At 36.2% G+C, this 15,531-nt stretch overlaps 1 long non-coding RNA gene across 1 annotated transcript; it reads right to left on the reverse strand.

Moving 5' to 3' along the window:
• Positions 1-277: 277 nt before the first annotated feature.
• Positions 278-12,112, reverse strand: LOC118765018. The gene is made up of 5 exons (XR_005000859.1): positions 11,976-12,112; positions 10,190-10,240; positions 4,437-4,508; positions 2,108-2,179; positions 278-479 (listed from the first exon to the last, which is right to left on the reverse strand). It is a non-coding gene; the product is annotated as an uncharacterized LOC118765018 (long non-coding RNA).
• Between the last annotated feature and the right edge of the window lie 3,419 nt (positions 12,113-15,531).

Genomic DNA, 15,531 nt, shown 5'->3' on the forward strand with positions numbered 1-15,531 from the left:
TCTCCATATCACTGATTCAATTTTCGTCAAATACCTAAAAAATTCGCATTTTTTACACTTGCGATTTTTACTTTGCACTCTCCTGAAATTGTCAAACAGCTTCAAACAGACGAATCCTACTCGATTCACAACTTAAAGAAGGACACATTATATAATGTGGTTATGGGTTGTCTATGCTTAGGAAAAAAAACAGGATGGTCCTGGGTGGAAAGCATTTGAACATAGGTCTCTGTTTGTCGAAGGTAGAATCAAGACGATAGCACCGTTTTCTACAGAAATTCAATTTACGTCTAATGACAGATGTGCATCGAAACACTCCGTTTTATTAAGAGCATCCTTTAAAGTTCCAAGCGTACGTTTCGGTGGATCGCAACTTGTAAACCATTTATACAACATCTGGAAACTCTGTTCTACAACATCATTAGAGTAATTGTATTTGATAACATCCAGGTCCACTTGTTTGATTCTTAATTCCCTTCCTGCAAAAGATACAAAGCAAACATAATTGCAACAATATTACCGATAGGTTGTTATGAATATAACAAAGAAATTATGTGATTAGAGGAATGAGAAATACTTAAGAAACAGGGAAAATAGAAGACATTGGTCTCTATTTCTAAAGATGTTGACAAAAATAAACATTTTGAAATAAAGGCTGGAAATGGAGAAAACATTTTGAAAAAGAATTAACTGAAAGTTACACGAGAAAATGTTTGGTAAACAGCAGGGTAATAGTGTATGAGAACCTAAAGAATCAATAGAGACCAACAGTTACACGATTTGATCCATCCATCCATTTTTTCTGTCCTTTATTCACAGAAGGGTTGCTGGGGTAGAGTCTTTAGGAATCTCCTTCGTCGGGTCCTATCAGAAGCTTTTCTGAATCCATTCTCAAAGATGACCAATTGAAACTATGGATCTTATCCAACAATCTAGTCTCGATCTACCCCTAGGGGTCTCCTGTCACTTGGCTCAGCTTGATGAAGCCGTTTTGCGATTCATTTTTGTGACATTCTAATCACGTTTCTGTATTACTGGAGTTCTGACTCCTCAATGCAGAGAAGCAGCCGTTTGACCTGGAGAGACACCCAAATCTCCAACTTAGACACCCTGTCGAGTAACGTTACTCTCAATTTCCGACGTTTGATAACATCTCATGGTCAATGCCTCAAATAGTCATCTGTGATGCTTGTTCTTCCATCACTATTTAATAATTCTTTTCTACTCTACTTTTTTTTGGGGGGGGGGCAGTCCATTAGATCGACCCCAGTACACAACTGGTATTTAATTTATCGACCCCGAAAGGATGAAAGGCAAAGTCGACCTCGGCGGAATTTGAACTCAGAACGTAGCGGCAGACGAAATACCTATTTCTTTACTACCCACAAGGGGCTAAACACAGAGGGGACAAACAAGGACAGACAAACGGATTAAGTCGATTACATCGACCCCAGTGCGTAATTGGTACTTAATTTATCGACCCCGATAGGATGAAAGGCAAAGTCGACCTCGGCGGAATTTGAACTCAGAACGTAACTGCAGACGAAATACGGCCACGCATTTCGCCCGGCGTGCTAACCACTCTGCCAGCTCGCCTAATAATTAATAAGTATCAACATTTACAAATATCTGGAAAGCGAAGATTGAAATGTCTAATACCAGTGATATTTGGTACACCTGGATCAATTAAAACAGAAATGGGCGCGATACTAGGAATGATTTCAATCACACAAACAAACAATTCAATATTGCTTGCTACACATCACATATTATAAAAGTAAACAACTTAGTCTAACTGCCTAAATAACAACAACAACAACAATCTATCAGTAAATTTAGTAGAAATGTAAACAAACAGAAACATTGACATTAACTCACCTGTTTACCTGTAAACAATAATATAATTTAGTTACCTGTTCCAAACGACACTATTAACTCTTGTGAATCTTCTAATTTATTTATTTCACCAACCTCAATGAAATTTCAGTAATATCTTTCGCTAACCATTTAATAGGAAATAAGGAATGGAACCTGTTCTCTGTCATTCTAACAAACAAAAGTTCAAATGATGGCAAAATTTATAGAAATCAAGTATTTTTTTACTTACCAACTTGCTGCCATTTATTCCCTCACTTCTTTGCTACACTATGAAGATGTTTCTCACCCAGGTTTACAGACTCTGAAATAAATATTTCCAAATTTTACACGTCATAGTATAATTCCTCTGTCTCTGTTAATTGGTTTTTATTTTATTACTGTAAGACATTCCTATCATCAATGGTCAGCTGGTGACCACTATGGTTTTGGTCATTATTTTTATACTTCTTTCGTGGTCCCATGGAATAGCTCAATATTTACGTCCATAACCAAACAGACTAACCTTCCTAGACTTCTCTCTATTAAGACATCCTACATTCATTATCAAGTAACGTAGCAATTATCTCGTTTATTTATCAATTGAAGAAACTGTTGTTTCCTTAGTTTTATCTTTTGTTTCTTATGTCTGTGCCAAATCTATTATATGGTATTTTCATGTCATCCATGGGTACCTTCATAGGTGATTTCTCTTGAATCATCTCTCTTGATCAATCTGCTGATCAAAGGAACGTCTCCATAACAGGCACAAATAAAATTATTTTGTGCAATCTACAGCAATTACGATTTCAAGATGTTGACAATCTTTTGTGAAATATTTTGTCACAAACTGCATATTGAAATTGTTATAGCAGCTCTTCATCAGATCCTTACTCTTCTCCCATATATAAAAGAAGTTCATTGCGTCCATCATCAATTGATTGGAGACATCTACTGCATGATAGAAGGCCAAAAACCAACTCAAGCCTTAAGGCATTCAAATCCCTTTTAATTTTCCTTTGTGTCTTCTATCGCATCCCAGACAGAAAATCCATGTTCTACTTATAAGGGTTCCGGAGATGCCAACCTTCTGGACACTTTCTCTCAGCCATTATTTTGTAGATATAATTCTGATCTCTTGGTAAGCACACCCATGTAAATCTTTGCCATTTACATTCTAGATAAAAGAATGTCGATCAAACTGGACGATCGGTTTTGGATCAGCTTTGTTTGGTAAGTAAACTCATTCTGCCTTGCACCAGTCATTAACCAGACCCCCTTTATACTCCAGCTCTCAACGTAGGCGGAAAAGCTTATACCATAACTGTGTACAATACTTGTACACATTGTATGGCACACCATCACCCCCTGTTTTACTCTTCATACTTGCCCTCTTCATAAAACAATTTACTTCTTTCTTACTGAAATCACCAAGCTGAAATATTTGATCCTTAGTTTTCTGGGTGTTTCAAACCATGCACAAGTGGGAACAGTTGATCCCGCTTTACGGTCATTGTAGATATTACCTATATGCTTGTTCAGCTCATTTTCAGTACATTTCTACCTGCCGCCCTTAGCATCTGCAAACAGCCTCCTAGTAACCTGTAAAGCTTCTTAAGGAGCTACTCACCAATCATTTTTCTCTTTCGTCTTTCGAAGCATCTGATATTTCTTTGTATAAGTTAAAGGAGAGCGTTTAATATTCTTGTAGACATTACAAACTTTCTATAGCTTTAGGCACAATAAATTGCACCCAGGACAATCTATAAAGTGACTGGTGTTAGGGGGAGCATACCACCTTAGAAAAGTTGGAATGTTTAAGTGAGACATGTTCCTCAACCAATGTGGGTGGGTGGTAACTCTGAATAAAAACTGATTTAGACACTGACGACACATCCAATGCATGGCAGCTTGAAAAATCAGATGATAAATTATGAGGACATCATTTAATGCATTATATCTTGCAAAAAGTATTTATCTTGAAGAAAGGGTGATAGAGAGAAAGAGAGAGAGAGAGAGTGTGTGTGTGTGTGACAATGGTTGTCCAAGAATGAAACCAAAGTCTTTTTTAGTAGATAAAATGATAGATTTACTATCAGTGATAGGGTGGTCGTCACTTGACAACACTGTTTTTCTCTTGGTTTTGCCTTTTGTTGCTTATATCTAGGTCAGAGGTCAGATCTATTATATGGTATTTTTATGTCATCGCTTTCATTGTAATTCTACCAACTTATGAAAGACATCTGCTTAAAAAACAACAATAACAATTCTTCAATAAACAATAAAAATGTGAAACAAACAAAACCATAATTAACTCACCTGTTTACGCTTAAACAACATCATTAGTTTCTTGATCAAAAGACAAAATTAACTCTACTGAGTCTTCTAATTTAAACATTATTACCAACAACAAAGATATCGATTTACCTTTCAGTAAATAAACAGCTTTAATAAAAGCATTATACAGCTTAATCTATCCATTGGAAAGAAGAAAGCTGTTTTCAGTTATTCTTTCAAGTACAATATTCCCAGGTGAAGCAAACCTTATAGAAATCAATTAGGAACTGTTATTTTATACTCACCACCTTGCTGGGATGTAGACTGCAATGACAAGGGATCAGTTTGTACACCCTTGTCCTCAAACATTTGAGACACTGAAAAAAATATTTCCAAGTTTTACATTTAATAGTATTTATTATTAATAATGTATATTTTATTATTGTGAGATATTTCTATCATCAATGGTCAACTGGTGACCCATATTCTTTTGGTCATCATTTTTATGCTTTCGATCGCGGTCACATTAACAGCACCAAATTTAGATTGACAACAAAATAGACAAAGGTTCCTGAATCTTCGGTCTTTATCAATAATACTCTTTTACTTGTTTCAGTTATTTGACTGTGGCCATGCTGCAGCACCGCCTTTAGTTGAGCAAATCGACCCCGGAGCTTATTTGTAAGCCTAGTACTTATTCTATCGGTCTCTTTTGCCGAACCGCTAAGTTACGGGGACATAAACACACCAGCATCGGTTGTCAAGCGATGTTGGTGGACAAACACAGACACACAAACACACACACACACACACACACACACACAGACACACACACACACATATATATATATACATATATACGACGGGCTTCTTCCAGTTTCCGTCTACCAAATCCACTCACAAGGCTTTGGTCGGCCCGAGGCTATAGTAGAAGACACTTGCCCAAGGTGCCACGCAGTGGGACTGAACCCGGAACCATGTGGTTCGTAAGCAAACTACTTACCTATTTCTTTACTACGCACAATGGGCTAAACACACAGAGGACAAACAAGGACAGACAAACGGATTAAGTCGATTATATCGACCCCAGTGCGTAACTGGTACTTATTTAATCGACCCCGAAAGGATGAAAGGCAAAGTCGACCTCGGAGGAATTTGAACTCAGAACGTAGCGGCAGAAAAAATACCGCTAAGCATTTCGCCCGGCGTGCTAACGTTTCTGCCAGCTCGCCGCTGGCAACATGTTGCTACAAATATCTGGATAACTAGCAGCAACAGCAACAACAAGAATAATCTATCGGAAAACTTAGTCAGGAAATTAAGAGGAAAAAGAAACAAAATCTTCATCTTCAACTTACACGAAAAACAAAAGATTTTTTAGTTCCCTGTTCTAAAAGATAATATCAACTCTATTGTATTTTCTAATTTATCCATTTTACAAACCATGCTAGACTCGATGTTATGAATTTTCAGTAATATCTTAAAATACGATGACTTTACATCTAACCTCACAAATGAATGGAACGTGGTATCAGTCATTTGGTCAAATATATATATATATATTTTTTTTTTCTAGTTTCAGCTCAGAGCTGCGGCCATGCTGATGCACCGCCGTTTTGTGCTACACTGTTGTTTCGACGAACCTCGTCTAATATGTGGCACTTGGTGAAGAATGGAGTTTGATACAGCTACTCTCATTTGCACCTCTTGCCGTGAGGTAGGTTCATCTGGGACTCTTGACAGGAATATGTCCAGCTTTGATTTAAAAACCGCTACATCTACTTTGTGCAAGTTCCTCAGACTCTTTGGGAGAATATTAAAAAGCTGTGGGCCCTTGAAACCCAGGCTGTTGCAGAAGCTGGTCCTGAAGCGTGATGGCATTGCTGGGATCTTTGGCACTATGCAGTGTCGTCCCGTTCTAGCATTGGTGTAGCTTACAATGCCAAAATTTGGCACAATTCCTTCCAGGAACTTCCAAACATATATTACTGCATACCTCTCCCGTCATCTCTCCAGGGAGTAAAAGTCTTAGCTGTTTCAACCTTTCCCAGTAGCTGAGCTGTTGCAAAGAGACGATCTTCTTTGTGAATCTTTTCTGGATTGCTTCAAGGTCTGCTGTTAATTTTACACTGGTGGGTGACCATAGCACTGAGCAGTAATCCAGGCGGCTGAGGACAAATGTCCACCAGAGGACCATCATGGTTTCCTTATCTCTGGTTCTGAATGTTCTTAGGATCCATCCAGCCAGTCGTCTGCACTTTGTCGCCATCCTGGTAATGTGCACTTGGAAAGAGGTATCATCACTCATGTCGATACCACGGTCCCTCACAGACTTAGGCTCTGGGATTGAAATTCCCTGTGGACCGGTGTATCCTGTAAGTTTAATATTCAATTTTGGATGCTGGTAGCGCAGAGCCTGGAATTTTTCAGCATTAAACTGCATATTATTATCTTCAGCCCATCTGTAGATTGAGCCCAACTCCTGCTGCAGGTGTGCAACATCGCTGGGGTTGTGTATTTTCTGCGAGACTTTCGTATCGTCTGCATAGCTGGCCAGAGTGGCTATCCAGGCATTTGAGGGCATATCTGAGAGGGCCACTATAAAAAGCAGTGGTCCCAAGACAGTGCCCTGTGGAACACCGCTCACTATTTGTGTGTTCATAGAGGTGGCTCCATTAGCCACTACTGCCTTGCTCCTATCTTTCAGGAAGTCATGATACCACAGTCCAAGTTTTCCAGCTATGCCGAGGTCACGTAGTTTGTAGCATATCATACCATGATCAACCTTGTCAAAAGCTTTTGCAAAATTAAGGTAGATAAATATCCACATTTGATTTGTTGAGTAACTGCCTCAACACCCAGTCATAATGCTGTAAGAGCTGGGTCAGGCAGCTCCTACCTGGTCGAAAACCATGCTGGGTATTACTCAGCAAGTTATTTTCCTCAAGGAATGCGATTAGTTTCCCTCTGACTATCCTTTCCATGACTTTGCTGATGTGTGAAGTCAGAGAGATAGGCCTACAGTTTTTGGCATCTGCTCTACTTCCCCCTTTATGTATTGGGTATATTATTCCCTCCTTCAGTTTGCTTGGCAGTTTGCTATTTGTAAGAAAGCTCTGGCAGAGAATCTTGAGGGGTTTTGCCAGGGCATGTTTACACGCTTTGAGGAGGATTGCTGGGAAACCGTCTGGACCAGCAGCTGAGTTTTGTCCACTTCATCTATGGCTAGTAGGACATCTTTTTCGCTAATGTCAATACATTCTATTGTAACCGCCTCACTGGTTATAGGGGAGGCGGCAAAGAAGTCCACTGGTTCGTTCACTTGTCTGTGTTCCAATGGGGTGGTAAAGACACTTTTGAACTGGTCATTCAGCATCTCACTGATCATAGTTGGACTGTCTGTGAGGGAGCCAACCTTTTGGAGGAGGGGTCCTATCTTGTAGTGCACTGAGACTGTTTCTTTCGCGTAATGAAAGAAGGCCTTTGGGTTTGATTTAATATTTTTATAACCCAGGCTTCTTTGTCTGCTTTCTCCTTCACATAGGATTGTTGCAGCCTATATATATATATATATATAGGATTCACATAGGATTGTTGCAGCCTTTTTTCCATCTCTATCAGTGTTGTTTTTAGGCGGGATGTTTCGCTACTTTTGGGATGTTGGTTGAGACGATTTGCAACCTTCGTCCGTCGTCTCATGAGGATCTTCCTGTCTCTTGGAATCTTGCTCCTATTTGTTTTGGCCTTGTGCTCTGGGACATATTTCTGGCATACGGCTTGCACAGAAGACATGAAACATTCTAGTTTCATGTCAATGTCTGGTGTGGAGAGACATTCCGGCCAGACCTCTCTGAGGATCTCTTTTTGGATCGATTTCCAATCTGCTTTGTGGAAGTTCAGATTGGAGAGATTTCGGGTGCTTCCTTTAGGCTGTATGTCTCTGGTTACTTTCGGCCCAAACATAGACAGCTCTATTATGTTGTGATCCGAAACTGATGTCGGTGTCACTTTCACATCATGAATGATGTCCATATTGTTCGTGAAGCAGAGATCCAGAATGTTATTCGCCCTAGTTGGCTTGAGTACAACTTGCTCCATGAATAAGGCATTAGTGAGGCTGAGCAGGGACTCCACCTGTACTTGCTTGCAATGATTCATTCCTGAGAGTATGTGACCTTCGGGCCATTTGACGTTGGGGAAGTTGAAATCACCCATAAGAAATATGGTCACGTGGTGTTCCAGATTCATGAGGATTTCTTTAATTCTTGTGAGGCAAACTTCAAACTTGCCTATGTGATTTGGGGCATCCGGTGGGCAATATGTATTGCATATGACTATATTATGTTGTCTTATGTATACAATTAAGGTGTCACATACCGAATTTGAGTATGTCATCAAGACTTGGGGTGTGAGGTCATATATATATATATATATATATATATATATACATATATATATATATATATATATACATACATACATACATACATATATATATATATATATATATATATATATACATATATATATATATATATACATACATACATACATATATATATATATATGCATTCATATATATATATAAAACTTAGATAAAACTTAGATATGTTTCGACCAGAGATTGGTCCAGGCCATGTCTAACTTAATAGCACCACCTGATAGGATTATTCGAATCCTGTTTAAGTCAAGTTATATTCAAGTAGTGAGTTCTTGTTGGGTGAGTTGTATCCAGTTTTGTTCAAGTAGTGAGTTCTTGTTGGGTGAGTTGTATCCAATTATGGGTGGCTTATCTGGTATTCTTTGAAGGAATCTATCCAGACTCTGTTTGAAGTTGATGGGATCCTTTTCCTCTTTGATCTCCCTCGGGACAATGTTAAATAGGGCAGGGCCTGTTGAGGAAAAGAAATTATGTTGCAGTGTACGTGTATGTTGTGATCTTGAATTTGGCAGGGGACGTATAGCCCGTGGTCCAAGTCTTGGATGAATCTTGAAGCTAATGTTTAGGTCGTTTGGGCAAAGTTGGCGGTATATTTTCCACATCGTACAAATGATGTACCGCTCACGGCGACGCTGGAGGGAGTAAAGTTTCAATGCTTTAAGGCGATCCCAATAATCGAGAGCAGCCATGCCTTCAATTTGTTTAGTGAGAGCCCTCTGGGGTGACTCAATTCTGGAGATGTTTTGTCTTGTGTGAGGAGACCACAGTGGGCAGCAGTATTCAAGGTGTGGCCGTACAAAGGAGGAAAAAAGTGGTATGATGACACCTTGTTCTCTGGACCGGAAAGTTCTTAAGATCCAGGAACTCATCCTACGAGCTATATCGACCTTCTTGTTGATGTGTGCACTCCAACTGAGATCGTCATCAACAATTACACCCAGGTCTCTGATACTGTTAGAGGCTGTGAGCGTTTCCCCTGAAGGAAGAGAGTATGGTTGTTTTAGTGAGGAATTTCTTCCAAAATGCATCAGCTCAAATTTTCCCTCATTCAGTTGCATTTTGTTTCTGTCTGCCCATTGACTCACAGCATATAGATCAGACTGGAGTTGAGTTCGGTCTGCTTCTTCATTGACGATTTGCTGGAGCTTAGTGTCATCAGCGAATATTTTCACGTTAGCATATGTCAGGTGCATACAATTGACAACACAGTTAATTAAGATTTATTCAGTGAGTTCTATTCAACACATGTTTACACGTGAAATTAGAAGAATCGTTATTAATTTTAGATGGCTCGCAGGCTAGGTGAACAAATTAGTGAGAGAGTTAAACTGGCAATACTTCTACGCTACCAGCAAATTAAAGATGGGGTCGCAAATGAAACAGTGAGTGATCTTTGCAAGGCCTTTCAAATTGACCGCAATATACCAGCGCGAATTTACAAAAATGCAACTCTTCGTAGAACAATAACAGCCAAAACAATAAATTTTGTGTTTATTTTTGTTTCATAATATATATTTTTTCGGATACAGCCAGACTTTTCACACAGAAAACGGGAAACCACCCCTATACGCCTTATGAAGTAATGTTGACTAACATAATTAGTTATTTTATACTTACCAACTGAGTCTGCCAACATCTGGACTTCCCTCTTCGATGAATGCCGACCAACTGAAAAATATATTTCCAAATTTAAGACTTTGTAGTAAAGTTTCTTTCTCCTTATTTATGATCTATATTTTATTGTTATGAGGGAGTATTCGTCAACTGGTGACCAAGAGACTTTTGGACAACATTTTCATAATTTCTACAGCGAGTAATGTTTCAATATTTAAGCCCACAAAGGAATAGACTAAACTTACCAAACCTCTGTCTCTTAAGGCATCCAACAATTCTAACAACGCTGTAATTATCTCATTTAATTATCACCTGATATGTTTTACTCTTAGTTCTTAGTTTTGTATTGTTTTTCATATATTTGTGCTAAATCTGCGACAAAAACATTGTCATTTCACCTCTAGACATCTCTAATCAACATTCGTCTCATATTCTGCTTAATTCCAATGTCAACCAAGTTGTGAATCGAAGATCCAGCCTCGACCACGACACACAACTTCAAGATGGATATATATATATATATATATATATATATATATATATATATATATATATATATATATATATATACACACATACACATATATATATATATTATATATATATACACACACACGCACATATATATATATATATATTATATATACACACACACACACACATATATATATATATATAATATATATATATATATATATATATATATATATATATATATATATATATACTTATTATTTGAGGGAATAAAACCAAACTTACAAGGAAAAAGAAATCAATTTAGAAATACTAAATCAAATTCCACACAATATAATATATATATAAAATATTAGAAAAGAACCACCTTTTATCAATTCAAAATGAATAATTAAATTACACCATCTAGAAAATTACATATAATAGAAAAGTTGAAATTAAAATAGATGGTGTAATTCAATTATTCATTTTGAATTGATAAAAGGTGATTTTTTCTAATATTATATATATATATACACCTGCTCTCTTTGTTATTGGTTACTACTAGTAATCTTAAATTTTAATTACCCATATCACAGTTCTCCAGAATGTAATCAGATGTGGAGAAATATTTGAAAATATTTCAATGTCATTTATCCTCCTGAATAAAGCAGGTCGAACAGAAAGTGACATCAGGTCTAACAGGAAGTGATATCTCGTGTCCTAAATTAACATACTACATTCACACAAAACCTCATTAACGACATAAAACTTGTCATCCACACATTATTGCTGTGAAAATATTTGAAACGGTTCAGAAGAACTGATACTCAGGAATACTAATCTATACATCAATCAAAGTTTCCCACCCTTTTGATGTCCCCTCTCTAATGTTGGTCTCTAAACCCTCAGTTGAGATTTTCTTATTGAATCTCCTACTTTATAAAGGCTCACTCTGATATTCAATTAAGTGTAGTTGTTTTTAATTACAAACTTCCAGAGCTATTGGTAAATCATTAATCACTCTAATCACTCATAATCAACAGTAAAACGTAGGCATTTACTGAGATTTATTGATTTATTGATATTTAGTCACCATTTTTAATTCAGTATCCTTTATTATTTATTCTTATGTTGCAGAAAGTAACCATCTTGAAGCGTGACAAAGTTTTCTAATTGGACAAAGTTTAGTGGGTGAAGTGGGAGATATGGTATCACAAAGACACCTGGAACATATTTTACCAAAAGTCTGCTGGATCTACACAACAACATGAAATACAATATTCCACACCATAAAGCCCATGAGACAAACAGACAGATCATACAGTATTCTTACCCAAACTATTTTTGCCTGTTATATTCTGTCCACACATAGGGCATCATTTAGGTATCTTTCGGATAGAGCATTTCTTACATAACAAAAGATGTTTACACGGAAGAAACTTCTCTGTGGCCACTTCGTCTTCACAAAACACACATCTGAGGAAGAAGAATATAAACACAGCACTTCAATAACATTCATTTATAACAAATATAAATTTGTGTACATACTCAGAGTACAAAATATCATGAGACATAACAATTAAACAATTACATACAGGGAAATATTTATGTGTTTACAAGTGCTATGCAGACACACACACACACACACATATATATATATATATATATCAACACAAATAAAATATTAATAAACATATTAGGCGCAGGAGTGGTTGTGTGGTAAGTAGCTTTCTTGGGCAAGTGTCTTCTTCTATAGCCTCAGGCCAACCAAAGCCTTGTGAGTGGATTTGGTAGACGGAAACTGAAAGAAGCCTGTCAATGAATTCTTTACTGATCCTTTTTGGTATTTCTTCCGGAAATTGGTCCAGCCAGAACCTATTTAGGATGTACAATAAATTTTAAGAAACGTCTTAGCAATCATCTCTCTTCTTTCAAATTACGTCATAAAGCTGATAGCACCACACTTTCAAGTAAGATCTGGGAACTCAAAAACAATAATGTTAAGTATAATCTTGATTGGGAATTAGTTAGAAGAGCGATACCTTATAAAAATAGCAGAGTTGGTTGTCAACTTTGCTCCATGGAAACATTTGAAATACTAATGCATAGAAGAAATGATAATTTGTTGAATAACCGGATAGAATTAGGTCCTTCTTGTATCCACGCTAGGATTAAGACTCTTAAATATTTTAAATGATAACCGTATATAAAAATTATTTTGTGATTTGTCTATCCTGCTTATACTAATAAAGCAATACTCTTATATATTATATATTATATATTTAATTAGATAGCTACAATCTCATAGGCTATGGTTATTTTCTCTCTAACTGTACCAGGTTTGATACTTAAAGAAATAAATTAGTTGCAAATAGATTTTTATTCTAATAGACTATATAGATAATTTTAATTAATTCTATCTAATTTTTAATCTATTTTAAGTAAACCAACTTATAGCAAATTAGTTAATTAGACTTCATAGTTATTTTATATACTACTAATAAATATTGCTAATCCCATAAAAATAATATAACGTTTTTTCATTATGAAAAATAACACTCAATCCTTTCTTTTGACCCCTTATTGTAGTCCCAAAGCCTGGCAATGTATTAATAGTAACATTAATAAATAATGATAAATTAAATTACCTCCGTTCGAGTATTGCACTGAAATCTGTTAACGTTTTTTTCCTATAGTGACAACCTTTGACCCCTCTTTACCTTCCCATATCCTTTTTATATAGCAATTAACGACAGTAGGTGGTCTAAATTAACATTCTTCCTTTAAGCTCTTTGATTCTTGCAAATTTCTCAATCAGTCAGTTCGTCTCCACTGAAACAAACTATTCTGCGTAGTTGGACATTCACATACCCTTCCCCTCTCAGTTACCCCAATATACCCTATGTGAAAGACTGTCTCTACGCTTCACTAACCCTCCTTCAACAAATTTAATTCTAACATAGCAGTTTGGAGAAATTCTCAGAAATGTAACCAAAATATCATCACACATCAGGAAACACACTTTATTATGGACTAAATATGGATAAATACATATTCTGTGAGTATGATACCTCTCCTCATATCTCCAGAAATCAAACTTTCTTCAATATGGATGGATTTACATCTTCATTTTCATTTTCATTTTCTGGAAAACTAAGAGGTTTTTTAAAATATCTTTTTTAAAAACCCGTTATATGACTGTGCAACACTAAAAGAACTTTTAGAAGTCCATTTGTTATCTAAATCTTATTTTTATAGAACTATCCCTGATGTTTCAGGAGTGTAACATCACCCCCTTGGATGTTTGGAGAACTCAGATGTTTTTTTCGGCTGATGAGTACGGGTCACTTATATTTACTGCAATATTTGTAGCCTTAATAAAGCTATCTTCGTACGAAACAATTGTACCGAAATATTGATCCATTCTTGTTGCTTTTTTCTTATTGATAATCACCCCGCATTATCTTATGGTTAACACCATATAGATTTCTGGTGCATCTAAGTTAAGTACCGCATTCAGGTGAATTCAACAGAACTCAATTGAATCTTAATTGCTTTTACTATATATATATATAATATATATATATATATATATATATATATATAATATATATATATATATATGTATGTATATTTATTATATAGAAGGAGCTTCTACAGGACTAGTACTGTTTCATTCAAGAGAAATCTTCAGGAAGATTTCTCTTGATGAAACAGTACTAGTCCTGTAGAAGCTCCTTCTATATAATAAATTAATTTTACTCTGCTATGTATTGAGTACCTTACTTACTGTGGTTAACCCCGGATCAACCCGGGACCTACATATATGTATGTATATATATATATAATATATATATATATATATACATATATATTTGTACGGCAAACACTACCTTTTTTCCGTCGAGGGCATATATTTATATGGACTATTTATAACTGACAAAACACGGTGAGCTTTCATAAACTTTAAACTTATGAAATTTTAAATATATATATATATATACATATATATATACATACACATAAGATGATTGCTCCATCTTGGCAGATGGTTGCCGTTTCCTTTTGCTTCCTGTTTGTGAATGGCATTTCTGTGTTTCCATTCATGACCTCTCAGTTGAAATTTAGTCTCTCTGCCGATCTGCCTTCTTTGAAGGGTAAGTGAGAGACGAAAGTTGTTGTAGCCTACCGTGCGCGTTCAATCTTCCATCACCGTAGGAACTTCAGCAGATGAAATGTCGAATGTGGTCATCTTAAAGAGATAACTGTACATCATTTAATTATAGTGAGAGGCACCTGTAGAATACCAGTACCACTCTGAGTGTCTGTGACTAGAACCTTGTGGCAGACCGAAGAGAGAGGACTTTTAATCAGGTCAAACAGCAGGTTTTCCATCAGTAGGCACCTCTGATGCAACCAAGTGATCCGTCCTTTTTAGTGGTTTTACTGCATGCCGTGACATCAACCAAGGTTATTTCTGCATTTCCGCGCTCCGATACATTGTTATCACTTATATTAATTAACTTATATTTGGACCTTGATATTTGCTACAACTCCGGATCAGAGTAGCGCGGGGGACGATAGTGGCTACGAGGTGATTCCAGATTCCACAAACCCTGGAACTCCCGAACAAAATACCCCACTACTGGATGTAGTTTGAGTTATACCCAGCACACAGATCTAGATATATGGTCATACATACATACATTTATTTATACATGTGTATATATATATATGTGTGTGTGTGTGTGTGTGCATATAATATATATATATATATACATATATATATATATATTATGTATGTATTTATGTATATATATATATATATATATATATATATATATATATATATATATATATATATGTATATATATATATATATATATATA

This window comes from Octopus sinensis, linkage group LG10 (assembly GCF_006345805.1).
Source record: "Octopus sinensis linkage group LG10, ASM634580v1, whole genome shotgun sequence".
NCBI classification, from domain to species: domain Eukaryota; kingdom Metazoa; phylum Mollusca; class Cephalopoda; order Octopoda; family Octopodidae; genus Octopus; species Octopus sinensis.